Consider the following 18283-nt stretch of genomic DNA (forward strand, 5'->3'; position numbering starts at 1 on the left):
GTTTGTATTGCTTGAATAAGAGCAGGGTGGCATCAGCTAACTGGGTACAAAGGTTTTCAGGGGAACTTGGCTGGCTAGGGTAAGAACATGCTGAAGGACTTGGCACACATGTCAAATCAAAGAAGTTGGCGCTGACAGGATTACATGCAACATCTTTTATAACGAGTCGAGTAATCACTGCTTTTGTTCCCCTACTATTCCTTTAGGCATCCTTCCCTTCAGCATTCAACAAGCAACATCCCCGCCTCTGCCACCCCATCCAAAAGCACAGACACACACAACCACTCTCATAACCCATGGCTGTGATTGCGTGAAACAATCTAGCCCTTATTTAGTTGCTACTTTTGTAGCTCAGGACCCCCAATTTATTGCCACTCCTCATGCAAACCTCCTAGCCTATTCCAGGTATGTTAAAATGTCTCATCCTGATCAAAAATCTGTAATTCAAGTTACTTGGCTCATTGTAAAAATATGGGTTTTGTTTCATTTTATTTATTTGTTTAAACTAGCTCTTTACCAGATATTTAATGTTGTAAAGCTTTCATTTTTTCTGGAGGAGTGTTCTTAACTATACTACCTCAGAGGCCCTTTGTGTCCAGAGGGAGTATATGAAATATTAAACAATTTACAGCTGTTCCATGATGCAGCATTTTCTTCTTGTCACCTCCTTGTGCAGCAGTGGTTTTAAAGCAGAAAACATTTAAATGGCAGCAACACTGCCAACAGAGGCATCTCTCTTCCTCTTTGATGCTTGCAGGTTTGGTGTATACTGGAGAGACAGGCGGCCTCTGATGCTCTAAAACATCTCTGACTTGCATGGGTGATCTTTCTGTAGATATATATGATGCTTTAAAGACTGTCAGAGTACAGGCAACCTCTTTGGCTGATTAATATTCCACATAGACTGTTTTTGTTTCAGATCTAAGGTGTCACAACTGATTGAAGGGTTAGGTGGAGCCTTATAGTAACACCTTTTGGGGAAGAGCATCCAAAGGTTCCACAAAGCATTTTATTTTTACTTTTTTCTTTTCTGGAGCTAATTTGGAGCTACCAGTAAAACTTACCTTTTGCAGCAGCACTTCCCCTTACTAGATGTTCAGCTGCTGACCCTGTTCAATTGATGGGGAAGCAGGGGCCTGGAAAAATGAAGTGATTTGCTCACAGCCATCCCGCAGGCTACTTATGGAGTCAGGATAGAAACCAGTTTTTCACGATCCTTGTGCAGGATTCTACCTACAGTGTATCCTCTGGGTCATGCACGTCCATCTTGTGAAGGGTAAAGGATGTGCTGTATCACAACACCAGTTCCTTTTAGCTGGTCAAGAGTGTCATTGCATGAAAGGACTCCCAATCAGAAGTATGTTCTTTACTTTTCCAGTGCCACAGAGGCAAGGCATTCATAATTTCATTCCTATTAGTAGTTAGTAGCCCTGGCGCAAAGTCACAAGATATGAAGCCAAGAGCCACGCTTCATATAGGAGGTAGGAAAAATAGAAAATAACTTTATATATCTGAATTAACATTTTATGAACTTGAGGATTAGACAGACTTGTTAATACAGGTTGAGCCTTGCTGATGATTAAAAGAACAGAAATTTTCATTTCTTCACCTTCAGCAAATCTGATGGTATTATTCATATTGCCAGATCTATTGAGCTCCATTTCCCTCCTAAGTTTTGATAGTCCTAAAAGTTTTGCAGAATATTCCTAATTTTTCCATTACCAAATCAAGATGACCAGAATTTGCAATATCGGAATCAGAATTATGGACCTTGAGTTCTATTTTCTCCAGAACTTATAAGTTTAGCACAAGTTCCTTCCATCAAGGTTTTGATGCTGATACAAATCAGTTTCAGATAGAAATGAGGGAAAACAGTGAATGGTTTTGGTTTCACAAAACTGCTTGTCTGAATTGTGGTAACTACTTGTTTTAAATCTGACCCTCAAACTATGAATCCAGCCCTGGGATTCTCAGAAATACTTACAGACTTTCTCCAGAATGCCCACAATTATGACAATGTTTAAGTGAGGCTTCTAGCTGAAGGAAAAATCTTTACCATAGGTGATAGGAGTATGGGAATTGCTGTATTGAATCAGACCCAAGAGCTTTCTAGTTCAGCACCCTGTGTCCCACAATGACCAGCATCAGATGCCTCAGAAGAAGGTGCAGTTTCCATCCTAATCGAGAGAGAGGTTTTCGTAAACACTAATGCATGAGGTTTAATGTACCTTCAAACATTGTATTTACTGCGATCTCTCATAACTCTGGCTATTCTTTATAGCCCAAAAGTCTAATTACTTTTTGAATCTGGCAAAATGTTTGGCCTCAAAATCTTCTGTCCCAGTGAGTTTTACAGTCTTATTACACGTGGTTTGAGAAAGGATCTCCTCTTACTGGTTTTGAATTTGTCACCTTTTAATTTTTAAATGAAAGGCACCTGCTCTTGTTTTATGAGACAGGGGAATAAGCTTCAGATCCACTTTCTCTAGACCACTGACTATATTGTACAAATTTACACTGTACCCTCATAGTCATCCCATTTCTAAGATAAGCAATGTCACACTTGTTCAGTTATTCCTCCCAGAAGAGTTTTCCCAGGTCCTTGCGGAGTCTCAGTATCCTCCTTGAACCACCCTCTCCCCCAACAATTGCCCCTTTTGAAATGGGTAGGCCAGGATTGCATACAGTATTCCAGATGAGGCTCTAGTGTTGATTTATATAAAGGTATTCCTTCTGCCTCCTAATACCTTCTTTCTTTCTGTGACTAGAGACGTACATTGAGCAGAGACTTTCATTGAGCTGTCCACAGTGTCATCCAGGCACCCACACTCATGTATTTAATTTGAAACTAATACAGTGTACAGGGAGTTTAAAGTTTTTTCCTTTTATATGCCTTACTTTGTATTTATCAACACAGCACTTCATTATCATTGTATCACCCTTTGGCAGGGAGGGTGTCATCTGGGGAGCCCATTTTCCACTCTTTGTTTTGCCACTTAAATCCTGTGTGACCTTGAGCAGGTCACTTGGGCTTTCTGTGGGGAATCTGTGAAGTTGGCTCATTATGATTTCCACTATCTTGCTTGTAATCTGCAGTTCCAACAATTGCAAAATCATTTTGGTATGATGGCTGTGAAACAGAACGAAGGCTGCTCATTCACTTTGTTTGTTTAGGTATCTTTCATCTCTCATAGTTCTTTCTGATCTTGACTATCCAAAATAGTGTTCACCTGCAGATTCTTCTACCTCACTACTCACTTTTCCAGACCATTAATAAGTATTTGGAGCAGCACCACTAGACCTTGAGGAAGCCTATTGTTAACTTTTTGCAGCGATGACATTTCCTATTCTTTGTTTTGTCTCCTAGCCAGTTTTGGATCCATGACAGTACTGTGTCCTTCACCTCACAACTGTTTTATTTTCTTTCTCTTCTCGAGCGTGATCTTGTCAAAGGTGTTTTAAAAGTCTAAATAAATTAGTCAGATACTTCTCCACCCCCTACTTATAGACACACAAGGAATTCTAAGAGATTAGTAAGACATGATTTTTCCTTTACCGAAACTGTACTGGTTTGACCCTGTGCTGTTATGATCTCCAGACGTTTTCCAATTTTTTACTTGCTGTTTCAACCAGTTTGCCAGGTACTGATGTAAGGCTGACTGATCCATCTTTCCCTGCATCGCTCCAGAGCCTTTTTAAAATATAGGTGCAACATCTGTTGCCTTCCAACCCTCTGGAACAGTAATTGTTTTAATGAGAGATTATATGTTTTCGTTAGCAGCTCACCCACTTCACACTTTAGCTGCTTCAGAACTCATACAGGTATGCCATCTGGGCCCCAGTGACTTATTGCTTTTTAAATTATCAAGTTTCTCAAGCACCTTGTCTTTTGACAGCTCAATCTCTGAAAATGTTCTTATTTTTACTACCAGAAAGGAACTGATCTAGGGAGTGTGTCTCCCCAACAAACACTGCCATGAAGACTGAAATAAAGATGTAATTTAGCTTTTGAGCAATATCCTTATTTTCCTTAACTGGTCCCTTGTGCAATTACAAGTGATTGAGTGGACCACACTGATTCTCAGATATTCTTAAAGACTTCCCTGTTTTTTCCTTCTATACCATTTACTATTTGTTTATCAGTTACTCCACCCAATATCTCTATGGTATTTTTCTTCTGTCTGAAGGACTTTTTGCTGCCTTTATTTACTGCTGGAGGTTGGTTCATATTTCATAACCCATGTGTGTGCTCTGCATTCAACCAAAAGCTAGGAAGCCGCCATACTTTGGTAACATTTAGATACAATTTTTCCATTATGTACTGTAGGGTTAAAAATTCACTGATTGAATTATTTTTCCCTTGTAAACTCTTTTTAAGACTGCTGCACCCATACATTTCCTCTTCTTCCCAATCAGAATCCATCAGTCCAAGGCAGCCTCAGAACTAGAAAGCTCTTAGAAAATTAAAGGCGATTTGATTATATTGTAGCACTTTCTTTCTTTAGAGGTTTTTCAGTGGTGTTATTTTTAATACCTTTTGAATCCATCTAGACTGCTGACAGACAATTCTTGTCTGTTAGAGCTCCAGTTCCCACAGTTTGCACTTACCTATCTTACAGATGCTCACTTTTATCTGTCTAGCTGTCTTTCTGTCACTTCCCTATCTTTCAGTCTTCTGGAAGGTTCGTTGCTGATAGATGTCAAGTGGAAATAACTAAAGCATGTAGTTAAGAGACATAATTGAGCTGGCAAGACGGTTCCCAGACCCCCTCCTCCCTCCCCTACACCCCATGTTTGAATGGTCAACTATTTTAAGAAAAACCTATGCATCTTTAACATTTCTTAAAGCTTAGGTTCAGTTCACTTCTATTGTGTCACACATACAAAACAGATGGCAGGCACTATTTTCAAAAGCACACAAGTATCTTAGGTGCCCCAATGAACTTCATGGAAATTTAGGCTCCCAAATGCTTCCTGGAAATGCAATTGAACAGCTTTTGAAAATTTTACCAAGCATTAAAATAATCAAAGTGTTTGCTCTTTAGCCACATGGAGTAACTAGACAACAGCGGAGTAATTGCATCCAGTGTCTCTTTCCCCATTGTTGAAGAGTATTACAGGCTAGGATTTAATATGAAAAGAACAGGTGTCATACTGGTGGTGTTACTGCAGAGTGGACACTTCTTTTAACAAGTTGAATAAAGTACTGATTTTATTTTTAAGTTCAGTATTTGAGGAAGTACAAGAACAAGTCACAGTTTCTATTGCAACAGAAGTGTCTGTGCTTCCAACTGTAGGCACTATCCTGGAGCTCTCGCAGCTGCTTCCCTCCCCCTGGAGCATGTGTAAAAGTGCCCATAGTTTTCAGCTGTGGTATGTCACAAGGGGAATGATACCCAGGGCTGTCTGCTGGGGTGAGGAAAGAAACTTCCCTTCCCTAAGCCATTATTGTAGCCCAACACAATTCAGTTTTTATAATTTATTTTGTATGTCAAACTGCACTACCTAGGCAGATGACCAGAGGGCACAAAATGCACCAACAGACAAAACAGTACAATGCCAGAAGTTAGCTCAACTAGAGCAAAACTTAGGCCACATACAGCTTCTCCCAAGCAAAAGCCTAAGGATCAAATTGTGCATTTCAGGTGTTAGAGCAGCCTTATACATCACTTGATCATGGGAGGAAAGTGGCTTAAGGAGGAAGAGACCTCCTCTTGATGGCTCAGGGATGAATCTATATTACTCCTTTAAAGATGGAAAAATCAGAAACCCAACCCCAATGGGCTTATCTGAAAGTATCCTGCTAATTTGGAGGGTAACAGCTCTCGGTGGAGTAGTCAGATACTATAGCATTAAGCACCATGGGAAAGCCCAGGAGCAAATGAGTAAACCTGCCATCCACAAGATGTGAATAGTGGGCAGTAAATAAGATATATGCTAACACATTAAACAATGGGGAGAAAATAAATACTGAATAGCTGTTCATTTAGTTACCACTATACATCCTGCACTATGAAGGAGGCAGGCGTTGTGTATAAAAACAGTATGTGATCATGTCAGGAAATACTGCATCATGATTAGCAACCTAACAACAATTCAGGATGCAGGTGGCTGTTTTCACAGTCAGATTGCAAGGCCAGCAGCCATTTTCACAGGCTTATCATGGTGGAGATCCCCCATGCCTCTAACTGGCTGGGGGGCAGGCAATGGCCTTGCCCCTCACCACTGATTGGTCAAGAAGGCTGTCCGTCATGTGGCCCCACCCCCTTCACTGATTGATCAAGAGTGCTGTCTGTCATACACCCCCATCCCTCACCACTGATTAGCTGAGAGGGGCCAGGCCATGCAATGGGCAGCCCCTTCAGCCAGTCAGTGGCAGGAATAGCCACCATCTTGACTGCTTGCCTTTGAGCCAGCAGCTTCTACCCTCTCCCGTGCTCTGGGAGGCTGCTGGCTCCTACTGAGAAGCCAGCTTGTTATTTTTAGGAAGTGATTTTGTTTGGTTGGTTGGGTTTTTTTGAGGGGGGGGGTTGTGAATTTTGTGGACAATGCCTGCTTTTGTGATTTCCATGAAATCCACAAAATTGCAACTTGATTAGGTCCCATAATGCATACCCAGAAAAGGAGGAAGGTAATATTGCACAGGCTACCTTAACTTTTGGGTGCTTAACTTTGCAACCTTAATAATGTTTTTTAATATAGTTTTTGTGCAATACACTATGAAAAAATATATCTGAAGAGAAATAAAAGGGAACATAGACCAAGGCTCATAGCTGATTGAAAAAAGTGAAGATGGAGAAAAGCTGGAAGAGAGTAAGGGGGAACAGAAGAACATGTGTAAGGGAAACATACATCTTAAAGCTATTATGACTTAATAGAAAACATAATACCTAAATACTAATGTATAAAAAGTACTAGAAAATGGGGGAAATGAAAAGGAATAGGTGATCTATTCTGAAGTTTGCTATGGACTGCAAAACACTTAGATACACTTCTGATTTAATAAAAGTACTTAAAATTTAATTTGCTTTATTACTGTACACCCAAGGCATAACCTATATTTCCTAGGGGTTTTCACCCTGTATGTGTGTATGTGTACATGTAGTGTTCATTGCAGTATGCTTTTATTGATTTCTACAAGGATCATTTCAAGCAAAAATAAGTATTCCCATCACTTTGCCTTACCTACCTCTCTGTCATTTTTTTACAAATCCACATTTTTCAATTATACTTGTCTGTCATTTGATACTTTTATCTGACAAGTAAATTAAGGTCATAAGGACAACACAGGTTTCAAACCCCTTTGATGTGGCTAGTTGAAAAAATATCCTAAGATATTGGACTCTTGCTATATCTGTGATTATGGTAGAGAAAAGAAGTGGAACAGAACAATCCTTTTCTAAGGCTGTACAATCTCAGCTAATGATCATAATGACTGAAGACAGAAAAAAAGTTTAGACAAAATCAGTTGTTATGTTCATCTTCCCATATATTCTGGATTGTCTCAAATAGGTAATGCATGTTATTGAAATGATATATTTCACTTCACTTTAACCAAAAAAATCAAGAAATAGCAGCTTCATTAACAGACATGCTTTACAAAGCCTGACTTCTACTCATCTGGGTTTTCATACTTATCCTCATTTGTAGCATGGAGCTAGTTGTTATTGACTTAAATTCTATCCTTTACCTGTATCTTTAATTCTCAGGAAAGAGGTCTCCAGATTGTCCATTTAACAATGAGTGCATATTAAAAATATTCATGAACAGGTAGTTAGTCTGTCTGAACCACCGGATCATTTTCTGCCTGCACCTGCTGAGCTCATTGCTCCATCATGTCTTTTTTTCTATTAAATTCATCTTGAGAAAGCTGTGGAGTGTCCTTCTCATCCCTGCTTTAGATAATGGCAATTTACGCTCATTTAACATTTCTTTCTCCTTTTACAACTTTAAAATGTCTCTGGCTTTAACAACCTCTGAAGCAGTTTAGCAAGGCCCCCGGCAGTTCAGAGATGGTGTTAACATTTGAATTGAAGGCCTAGGATTATTATTATTATTTGCATTGTTACTTGTGTCACATCACTTTTTGTTATATTGTATTTTTCCAAGTAAATGTGACAGTATGGAATATAATGTGATGCAAAGTCAGAAAATTATTACCATAATATGACTAGCTGCTATTTGGGATATTAGCTATTTAGTTTGTATTTGATAAAAGGTTTCAGTACATCTTTTATTGGAAGATGTATGTATTTAACTTGTCTTTGAACAGTTTATGACGACAGAAACTGAACGTAGTAGTATAATTTACTGCCAGCACACATCTCCATTAAATTATATAGACAGAAACCTAATGCCAGAAATTTAATAAATTGTTTTTATTGAAAATTGGGCATAAATTACTGTTGTTTTATTTGATTTGAATACTGTTACAGAACCCACTCATACTATTACTAAGTCACTCTCAAATGTTATTTAGAGTCCAAATGCTTTCTATTTGTAAAAAATTGTCTGAAGCCTCATAAAACTGCTGTGTTCCATGTATGAGGTTCACAAAGTATTAACAGACTATAGTATACCAAGTTTGTCCTCAGAGAATCCTAGGTGATATACGTAGGTTTGAATCATCTGGTGCCTATGAAATAGCTGAATATTGTGTTTTTTGGACAATGGCCAATTATACAAACTTAATTTTGTTTGCTTGATTAAGCCAAGGTTGCTGGTTTTCCTAAAATGAAGAGATTATTGAAATCAGCCAAAGTGCCTAGTAAGATATTTCTGCTGGGGTCAGAAGGCATGGGTAGAATTGTGTGTTTTTATTTATAAAAATAAATAAATAGATGGAAATATAGTAGATAGTGAAACTTCTGCACAAAATTAGGTTTGCATAAAGAGCCTCCGGATTACAGGATGGAAGAAAGACATAAAATAGACCCTGATTCTTCTTTCATTTATACCACACCTAGCAGTATGGGGGCCAGACTTGTTTAGTGTTTATACAAGTATACAGACCTGGTTGTCCTCTCTGTCACTGCTAACAGTATAATGTTTAATATTAATATTAATAATAATCAAAGGATCAGACTCATAGAGGCAATATAAATATATGTACTTGGTGGTCAAACTTGACACGTGTGCATTTTCTACGCAGTAACCAAAATTGCTGCCCAGCATGGGTGTGCGTCTACATGTGAATGCCCATACTGCGCAGTAAATATGGTGATTTATGCAGACTTGAGTGTAAATTTGATACCTGCATCATGCAGGCATCTAATTTATATCCAGTTAGTTACTGTGCAGTAACACGTGTGGATGTCTTACTACATGTCCGGGAGTTGCCCGGACTGGGAGACTCCAGGAAGCCCCTTTACCCCAGAGCCAGGGGGCGGAGCGAACACTCACCTGCCATAGGTCGCCGGACGGCACGGCCCGCTTAAAGGACGGGCCAGAGTCAAACCTGGGAGAGAGAGCTGCAGGACCGGAAGTACCGGGACGGACGCTGGCTGCCGGCAGGAGAGCGGAGGGGCGGATGCATGCCGCCCAACACGGAACCCGGATGTTCTGGAGCAGCGGTAAGGTACCCCCGGGGCGATCCGCAGAGAAGCTGGGGTTCGGCGGAGAGTCGGTTGTTGAGGGGGTGCAAGGGCACCAGGTTCCGGTGGGGGAAGGGCAGAGGAGAGCCTTAGAACCCGCCGAGGTATGAGGACCCCAGACGGCGACCCAGCTAAGAGAGGACAAAGGAGGGGCATGAGGCCCTTCCCTTGGAGAAGCACCAGCGGTAGGATCAGACCTGGAGGAGGAGACAAGTGGAACTTCTCACACAAAGACCAGAAGCCTCTGGGACATCGTTCCCTAACACTTCTGGTAGGATCGGATTGACGTTGACTTATAGAGTGGTCAGGACATTCCCCAGAGGCACGGGCAAGGGTTTAGGGGTGGAGGAGCCCTCAATTAGCTCAGGGACCACCAGTCCCAATTTTGGACAATTTTGTACGCGCTGTACAAAATTCCACTGAACCGTGGAAAACATCAAAGTCGTGGCGGGTGATCTTGGCGCGTGCAGACTGAGAAAGAAGGGGGACTGGTTATGAAAAGAATGGACCTTTGAGTAACACGGCCAGACAATCAATAGACACGTTCACACTACACAGTAACACTGTATGTGTGGACTGACTTGGGACTAACTTTAGTCCCAAGTTAGTCCAAACACAGCATTAATGCACTTTAATGCCTGCACATGTAGATGCCAACCTATTCCACTTTTCTGTGAAGTAATTTACTGGATGTTGTGATTACCAGGTTCAATAAATACAGGCATACAATGAATGAGAAGAACTAACAGTAGGCAACTTTGTCAGACCCTTTATCTGATTCTAGGGCCTTCTTACATGGTAAATTTAGGCAGCTTCTAGAGCTCTTAATCCACAGATTGGCCGCACGTTAACACTTTTTAAGTGGTTTAAAGCACTCATTATTCATCTTAAACTTACACTACTCCAGGGCAGAATTATCTATAATCTGTCTAATTTTGCTCCCGTTCCATTAAGGTGTGGCCACTCCCTGTAGCTGTTACACCCAAGTTAAAGTCCTCCAGCATTCCAGGGTGCAGTGGCCCCTCCTGAATCAGGGTGAACAGGGACACCAAGGTGTAGTGAGGCCAGGCATGGCACCTCACCCCCGACACATTGGGCAAAACAAGCTCCACAGCCTGGAGCACGCAGTGGACATGGTATGTCCCACCACCACTGGAATAGGTCTCTGCTCCTCCTGGCAGTAGAGATGGCAAGATCCTGAGGAAAAAAAGGGTCAGCCTCCTTAGAACTCAGGCAGTGCCTGGATGCCCTATAACTTAGATGGCGGTCCCTGAGCTAATTGAGGGCTCCTCCACCCCTAAACCCTTGCCCGTGCCTCTGGGGAACGTCCTGACCACTCTATAAGTCAACGTCAATCCGATCCTACCAGAAGTGTTGGGGAACGATGTCCCAGAGGCTTCTGGTCTTTGTGTGAGAAGTTCCACTCGTCTCCTCCTCCAGGTCTGATCCTACCGCTGGTGCCTCTCCAAGGGAAGGGCCTCATGCCCCTCCTTTGTCCTCTCTTAGCTGGGTCGCCGTCTGGGGTCCTCACACCTCGGCGGGTTCTAAGGCTCTCCTCTGCCCTTCCCCCGCCGGAACCTGGTGCCTTTGCACCATCTGTGATTTCCACCTGGTACTCCTGTTCCCATTTTATTGTTATCTCAGAGGAATTTGTTCTTTTAAATATAATATAATTTATATTAAATATAATATAAATATAATAAAAACTAAACCAAAATATGAGTTTTATGGTTGATTCTTGTTTACTTCAAGTCTAGTAGATGGTGTTTTAGAGGACAAAAGGGCTGTGCACGCTATTGAAAAGCTTTATCTCAGTATGGTTCTGTCTTAAGTTTGTTGTGAACACATTCTGAGTAGCCTAATATCTCTTTGTAATTAACACAATGATTATGGCTACTTGGCCAGGCTTTCTGAAATAAGCATTTCACCTCCCCCCCTTTTCCCCCATCCTTCTCTCATCCTATTCTTAAAATATGCATCAAACTAAGATTCAGAAATGCTTAGTTCTTCTAGGAGCTTCTTCTCAAGGGGAGATGGAGAAAGAGGAGCTATTTTTCTACCCCCATCCCATCACAAGATTCTGTTACTTACGCTCAATATTGCTAGTTATGTTAAGTCCTTGAACTTTTTCTCCACTTCCAAGTGAAGTGGTCACAGTATTTAAAGCTATGACTAGCTATCATTTTGGCCCAGAAAAAAACCTCTTGTCCCAGAATATGTGTTTACTGTTTTCATAGATTCATAGATTCATAGATGCTAGGGTCGGAAGGGACCTCAACAGATCATCGAGTCCGACCCCCTGCATAAGCAGGAAAGAGTGCTGGGCCTACATTACCCCAGCTAGATACACATCCAGCCTTCGCTTGAAGACCCCCAGGGTAGGGGAGAGCACCACTTCCCTTGGGAGCCCGTTCCAGACCTTGGCCACTCGAACTGTGAAGAAGTTCCTCCTAATATCCAATCTAAATCTGCTCTCTTCTAGCTTGTGGCCATTATTTCTTGTAACCCCCAGGGGGGCCTTGGTGAATAAATACTCACCAATTCCCTTCTGTGCCCCCCTGATGAACTTATAGGCAGCCACCAGGTCGCCTCTCAACCTTCTCTTGCGGAGGCTGAAAAGGTCCAGTTTCTCTAATCTCTCCTCGTAGGGCTTGGCCTGCAGGCCCTTAACCATACGAGTGGCCCTTCTCTGGACCCTCTCCAGATTATCCGCATCCTTCGTGAAGTGCGGCGCCCAGAATTGCACGCAGTACTCCAGCTGCAGTCTGACCAGCGCCCGATAGAGGGGAAGTATCACCTCCTTGGACCTATTTGTCATGCATCTGCTGATGCACGATAAAGTGCCATTGGCTTTTCTGATGGTTTTGTCACACTGCCGACTCATGTTCATCTTGGAGTCCACTAGGACTCCAAGATCCCTTTCCACTTCCGTGCCACCCAGCAGGTCATTTCCTAGGCTGTAGGTATGCTGGACATTTTTCCTCCCTAGATGCAGCACTTTGCATTTCTCCTTGTTGAACTGCATTCTGTTGTTTTCTGCCCACTTATCTAACCTGTCCAGGTCTGCTTGCAGCTGCTCCCTGCCCTCCGGTGTGTCCACTTCGCCCCATAGCTTAGTGTCATCTGCAAACTTGGACAGAGTACATTTCACTCCCTCATCCAAGTCGCTGATGAAGACATTAAAGAGTATCGGTCCAAGGACCGAGCCCTGCGGGACCCCACTGCCCACACCCCTCCAGGTCGAAACTGACCCATCCACCACGACTCTCTGGGTGCGACCCTCCAGCCAATTCTCCACCCACCGGACTGTGCAGTCATCCAAGTCACAGCCCCTTAACTTGTTCACCAGTATGGGGTGGGATACCGTATCAAAGGCCTTCCTGAAGTCCAAGTATACGACATCCACCCCTCCTCCTGCATCGAGGCGTTTTGTAACCTGGTCATAAAAAGAGACTAGATTGGTCAGGCACGATCTGCCTGCCACGAACCCATGCTGGTTTCCCCTCAGCATAACTTGCCCTGCCGGGCTCTCACAAATGTGAGCCTTGATAATTTTTTCAAAGACTTTGCCAAGGATGGAGGTGAGACTAACTGGCCTATAATTGCCTGGGTCCTCCTTCCTCCCCTTCTTGAAAATGGGAACCACACTGGCCCTTTTCCAGTCCTCCGGGACTTGACCCGTGCGCCACGAGCGTTCAAATATTCCCGCCAGTGGCTCTGCAATGATGTCGGCCAGTGCCTTCAGTACCCTCGGATGGAGCTCATCCGGGCCTGCCGACTTAAAGGCAACCAGTTCTTCCAAGTGACCCTGCACCACCTCAGGGTCCACGCATGGAAGTCTGGTGCCTTGCTGCTGCCTCCCTACACTCCCAGTGAGAGACTTGTCATGCCTCTCGCTTAGGAACACTGAGGCGAAGAACTCATTGAGGAGTTCAGCCTTGTCCCCTCTGTCCGTCACCAATTGTTTCTGCCCATTTAACAGAGGTCCTATTCCTCCCTGGGCCTTCCTTTTACTCCCTATATATCTAAAAAACAATTTCTTATTGTCTTTTACTTGGGTTGCCATCCTCAGCTCCATGGTAGCTTTGGCCTGTCTAACTGCCTCCCTACAAGCATGAGCAGAAGAGGTATATTCCTCTTTGGTGATCTCTCCCTGTTTCCACTTTTTATGTGCTCCCCTTTTGGCCCTTAGTCTGCCCTGGATTTCTCTGGTCAGGCAGGGAAGCCTCCTGGCCCCTTTCCCTCTTTTACCTCTCACGGGGATCGTCTCGCTTTGTGCTCGAAGGATAGTTTCCTTAAGGCACAGCCACCCTTCTTGGGCTCCCATCATTTCAAAACTACTACTCTGTAGTGCGTCCTTCACCAATCGCCTGAGTTCACTGAAATCAGCTTTCCTAAAGTCCAGCACGTTCACCCTACTAGTTACCTTACCCACTCGACGCCTTATGTTGAATTGTATTTTTAGGTGATCACTGTCCCCCAGATGGCTACCGATCTGTAGGTCCCCTACTATGTCATCCCCCGTTGCCAATACCAGATCCAGTAAGGCATTCCCCCTAGTGGGACCATGTACCTCCTGCGTCAGGTGGAGGTCCTGTACACAGGTTAGAAACCTGCGTGAGCGGTGGGACTTTGCTGTCTGTGTCTCCCAACAGATGTCCGGGTAGTTTAGGTCCCCCATGACCACCGCCTCTTTAGCTTTTATGGTCTCCGAGAGTTGCCTCAGGAGCCCCAAATCTATTTCTTCCCCTTGATGTGGGGGTCTGTAGCAGACCCCTACCACCAAATCCTTTTCTCCATGCCCCCCATTTAGCCTAACCCACAGTCCTTCTACTTCCTCATCCTTTGATTCTGTCTTGATGAGGGTTGATGTATATTGCTCCTTAACATAGAGCGCAATCCCTCCCCCCTTTTTCCCCACCCTGTCCTTTCTGTACAATCTATAGCCCTCGATATGTACCGCCCAGTCATGGGATGAATCCCACCAGGTTTCCGTCAGCCCCACTAAGTCATAGTTTTGTTTTAAGACTCTCTGAAATACACCAGATAAATGTTTGGAGTCAATAAGATGACTGTTTAGAGCATATATAGACTACAGACTATTTATGGAGAAAAAAAAGGATCAGGCTACTTGAAGCTCAAACCCAATCCTCACCTACCCAATCCTTTTTCTTCTCCCAAGCTTGCCACCCCATGACAAGCCCGCCCAGGCTGCCAGCCAGCTGGGCACTGCCTGAACTTCTAGGAGCCCAATCCTTTTTTCTCTGGTGCTCACCTCCTGCACCACCCCGTCTGGATTTTTGACTGAACTAGAGCTGCCTAAGAAATTTTTACATGGGCTCCAATCCTGCCCCTGCTTACCAAGCCTCTAGTAGCAAGTCATAGCTGTGCAGATAAAGAACAATCAAAGATAGTTTTTCACCTTAAGGTGTGACTGTTTCACTAAGGCAATTTACATTTGTGTCACTTACAGTCTAGGATGTAAGAAGTCCTGAACTAACTAGCTTAACTGTGGGACCATCGCCTAATTCCCAAGCTCTAAAGTCTAAGTAAGGGAGCATCTCCAAACTACAAGCTCTATTTCAACAGAAGCAGTAACGGTGAATCATATAGCCTACATATATAGACTACAGACTATTTATGTTCTTAAATATATGTGTTTTAAAACATCCTGAAAAGCATTGGTTTGCCAAAATATTTATATTCTACTTCTGGCTCATGAGTTTGTTTGTTTGTTTGTTTTTGGGAAGAATATAAAGCATTCATGTTTTTTACAATGTCTTATTTTACCACCATAGAGGGGATCTTTTAAATCAAAGGCTGGGTGTTCACACCATAGTTTTGTACAACTTACTTTAGAGGCATTACAGGCCCAGAAAGCATGACTTATGGAAAGGCTGAAAAAACTAGGGTCCACAGAGGAAAAATCTGAGGGACAATTAGATACTAGTCTTTAAATAACTTAAAGATGATGATAGAGTAGATGGAAATGGGCTTTTCTCTGTGGCCTTAAGGGGCAGGGCTAGAAGCAACAGATGCAAGCTGCAGTAGAGAAAACTTAGGTTGGATTTTTGGGGAAATTTTGTGACTCTGCAAGTGGTCAATTGTTGGAACAGGCTACCTAGTGAAATTGTGGGATCTCCATCCTTACAAGTTTTCTAGAGATGGTTACACAGATTCTTGACTCAGGTGGCTTAGTTAGAGACAATCCTGCCTTGAGCAGGAGGCTGGACAATATGACCTTGTGAGTTCCCTTCCAGCCCTTCTTTCCTATGATCCAATAGCACATGCCTACTACTAGGTGTAGAACCTGCCCAACTATATTTATTTATTTATTCCTCTCAAACTATTGAAAAATTTGATCAAGATTAGTTGGGCAATTAAAAATATTAGTTGCAATTAATTGCAATTTTAATTGCACAGCTGAAAACTCAAAATGATTCATAGATATTAGGGTCGGAAGAGACTTCAATAGATCATCAAGTCCGACCCCCTGCATAGGCAGGAAAGAGTGCTGGGTTCAGATGACCCCAACCAGATGCCTATCTAACCTCCTCTTGAAGAACCCCAGGATAGGGGAGAGCTCCACCTCCCTTGGGAGCCCAGTCCAAATTTTGACCACTCTAACTGTGAAGAAGTTCTTCTTAATGTCCAGCCTAAATCTGCTCTCTGCTAGCTTATGGCCATTATTTCTTGTAACCTCCAGGGGCACCTTGGTGAGTAGAGCCTCACCAATTCCCTTCTGCACTCCTATGATGAATTTATAGGCAGCCACAAGGTCGCCTCTCAACCTTCTCTTGTGGAGGCTGAAGAGGTCCAGGTGCCCTAATCTCTCCTGCAAGTCCTTAACCATATGAGTGGCCCTTCCCTGGACCCTCTCCAGGTTATCCACATCCCTCTTAAAGTGTGGTGCCCAAAACTGGACGCAATATTCCAACTGCAGTCTGACCAGTACCCAATAGAGGGGAAGTATCACCTCCTTGGTTCCGTTTGTCATGCATCTGCTGATGCACGATAAAGTGCCATTAGCTTTGCTGATTTCTGTCACGCTGACAACTCACGTTCATCTTGGAGTCCACTAGGACTCCAAAATACCTTTCTGCTTCCGTGCTGCCGAGCAGGTCATTTCCTAGGCAGCAGGTGTGGATGATGTGCAGAAAAACCGCAAAATTAGGCAGGTATTTTGTATGGTTAGGGACAGGTGTGGGGTGTGTTGGTGGGGGGGAATTTGTGAAAGTGTGGGGGACTCTGGGGGTGTGTGTTGGGGGGGGGGCTTTTCAGCCCAGGGAGGGGAGCCCCCACATGTCCTGGGAGGATGCAGCGTACTGTAGGTCAGGAGTGATGGGTAGCAGCAGGGCTGGGGGTGCTGTGGCTTGGCAGTGAGGGGCAGACACACAAACACACAGTGCCCAACAGGTAAGCCTATGGAGAGAAGGGTCATGGGGGAGGGAAGGGGGGTCAGATTGAGGCCTCCATGGTGAGGGAGGGAGTGGGACAGCAGCAGGGGATGGAGTGAATGGGGCCCCGGGGCCAAGGTGGGTCATGGGATAGGGCCACAGACAGCTCATCCAGGGACTCAGGGGGGAGGGGGACACAGTTGCCTGCCACTGCATTCACCCCCGGAGAATGCATGGGGGGCATGTGCCCCCCATATTTGTGCATGAGGTAGAGATGGGCTGCCCACTACAGGTGAGGGCTCTGTGCCATGCTGCCTTTGCCCCAGGAGCTGCACGTTGGCCATGCTGCATGTCCCCTGCCCACCCAGCCATGGGAAGCACAACATGGCATCACTCAGCTCCTAGGGCAAAGGAAACAGGACGCAGAGCCCCAGCACACAACAGGAAGCCTGCCTCCACCCCACGCATAGATCCAGGGGGCATGTGTTCCCCATGCCTCCTCCAGGCTCTATACACAAATCTGGGGGACATGGGGCCCCCCATGCCTCTTATGGGGGTGAGCATGGTGATGGGGAGCCACACCACCTCCATACCCCTGGACAAGCCTCCCACAGCTCCATCCTATCCCTGGACCTGTCCTGACCCCAGGGCTCCATTCACCCCAGCCCCAGCCCCTGCCCCTGCCCCACTCCATCCCTCACCATGGGAGCCTCGATCTGCTCCACCCCCATGCTTTTTCCTTCCCCCATGCTCCTTCTCTCCACAGACTTACCTGCAGGGCTCTGCTCTACATGCCAGGCTGTGTTCCTGGCTGCGTGCAGGCTACAGCTGCTCATATGTGTCTGTATCTGTGTGTGCACCCCCCATGAGGCTGTACATGTGGTGTACACGCTATTTAGGTCAATGATTACATGTCCTAAAAGTATGTACAGTGTTAATCTGAAAATCCAGCTCTATTTTGAATATATATTAAGCTACAATTTTACACTATTTATGAGCAGAGAATTCTAGGGCCTAGAAATACCAGCCATTTTAACTGTGTAATTTGTAAGCTTTGGCAAGCAAGGTCAGAAGGTTCAAGGCAGAGTAAAAAGCAGGACAGTGGGTTTACCATACATGAACTAACACCAGCTGCTACTTTACTTCCCCAATTGTCAAAACCATCTACCCTCCATCAGCAGTGGAGCAAGGAAATAATTTCACAAAGAACCTTATACCCCATCACTTCCCAGGCAAATTCCACTGACTCCCCCCACTAATCACTGCAGAAATTCCAGTGCTCATAAAATATTT

The 18283-nt window shown here is 44.1% G+C and overlaps 1 protein-coding gene across 1 annotated transcript in view; it reads left to right on the top strand.

The window, feature by feature from the left end:
- Nucleotides 1–18283, top strand: part of EPHA6 (EPH receptor A6) — a 973304-nt gene that overhangs the window by 718087 nt on the left and 236934 nt on the right. The gene's annotated exons all lie outside the window — the stretch shown is intronic.

The sequence above is a fragment of the Crocodylus siamensis genome, chromosome 1 (assembly GCF_052110815.1).
Source record: "Crocodylus siamensis isolate JL-2025a chromosome 1, ASM5211081v1, whole genome shotgun sequence".
Taxonomy (NCBI): Eukaryota; Metazoa; Chordata; order Crocodylia; family Crocodylidae; genus Crocodylus; species Crocodylus siamensis.